This window comes from Sesamum indicum, unplaced genomic scaffold (assembly GCF_000512975.1).
Source record: "Sesamum indicum cultivar Zhongzhi No. 13 unplaced genomic scaffold, S_indicum_v1.0 C01332, whole genome shotgun sequence".
NCBI classification, from domain to species: Eukaryota; Viridiplantae; Streptophyta; class Magnoliopsida; order Lamiales; family Pedaliaceae; genus Sesamum; species Sesamum indicum.
Genome location: NW_011630062.1, coordinates 1 through 1,360, shown reverse-complemented (window position 1 = coordinate 1,360; position 1,360 = coordinate 1). Strand labels below are relative to the sequence as shown.

The following is a 1,360-nucleotide window of genomic DNA, read 5'->3' as shown; positions in this document are numbered from 1 at the left end:
GGAAGGAATTGGAATACAAGGAGATTTCAAATCAATCCTATAAGGAATTAGCAGCATAAATTTATGATCGATCGACCCTGTGGGGATCGTGGAAAAGGTTTGAAAGTATAGAATTCGATCTTAAAAAGCTATGTATTAAACTTGCAAGATTAAAGAAATATAGCAGCTGACAAGTTAATTGTTCGATCAAAAGGGGATACGATCCCATTACAAATGTATGTGCAGGATCGCAGATCTGGCTCAGTCATCCTTAGCCTCCACCTCGTCAAGCAGGCTAGCGAACTCGCTCCCTTCGATCTCCAAGGGCGACTCAGGGGCATAAGGCTGGAAGTTCTCATCCAGATAAGGGTTGAGGCGACTTTGATCGAACCCCTCTACAAACGCACCTATGTTGCTGGCTTTAGCTTTACACTTATTGAATCCGGTGCCCACCCGACCTGGAATATGGGGGTTTTAAGGAAGTCATTGGCGTACTCTTGGGAGTTCAAGAACTCCTCACATCCTACTTCAATCTTCTGGCCATCCTCTCGCGCCCGTGCGACCTCAACAGCCCTCGACTCTTCCATTGCCTTGAGTTTAGCTTCAAAGACTGCACGCTCCTCTTCCTAGTTAATGCGCTCTTTGTCCCAGCTCCTTTCCTTAGCTCGCAGCTCGTTCAATTGGGTGCTCGTTTAATGCGAAAGTCACTTTCTTGCTGCTATCCTTCTGATGTTTGCGAAGGGCTGTGCATTTGATGGACATAGCCCTTAAAAAGGTTGCAGTCTGTTCGAGAAGGTTACATGGGAGAAATGTATAAGAAACTATTAATGGCATAAGGGAGTGAGCTCCAAATTGTTCCAACCTTGGGTAGGGGGGTCTTGAGAAGTGCTGCCTGGTCGCGAGGGAGGCAGTTGGCTTGGTAGAGTTCAAAAGAATCTTGACCTGCCTCAGTATTGAGCACAGTGCTCAGGTAGGAGATCCTCCAGTTTGGGACGAGTTTCTCCCCAGTCAACTCGGCAAAAATCTGACTTTCAGTGCGAAGTTCGCCTTGGGTTGTTCGCTCCCACTCTTCGATCTCCTTAAGATAACTCAGGTTTTGATCTTCTAAGGCACGATCAGCTGCTTCCTCTTCTTCAGATCGCCGGGGAAAACGCGATCTTCCATGCTTCCTCTTCTTGCGCTTTTTGGTCCGACTGGGACCAGCAGCATATCCTTCCCCAACTTGCGAACCGACCACATCTATGTTGGGGGAGGCACCTCTGATAAGTCGGGGAGTTAGGTTGTGGGACTTCTATAAAAAATTCAAAAATATGTTATAAGAAAAAAGATGGTGACCCAAGCTGGTTTCATAATATAAATTTATAACTTTAACATAATTATA

The 1,360-nt window shown here is 46.0% G+C and overlaps 1 long non-coding RNA gene across 1 annotated transcript; it reads right to left on the bottom strand.

The window, feature by feature from the left end:
- Positions 1–38: 38 nt before the first annotated feature.
- Positions 39–1,292, bottom strand: LOC105155287. The gene is made up of 2 exons (XR_002286535.1): positions 842–1,292; positions 39–762 (listed from the first exon to the last, which is right to left on the bottom strand). It is a non-coding gene; the product is annotated as an uncharacterized LOC105155287 (long non-coding RNA).
- Positions 1,293–1,360: the final 68 nt, after the last annotated feature.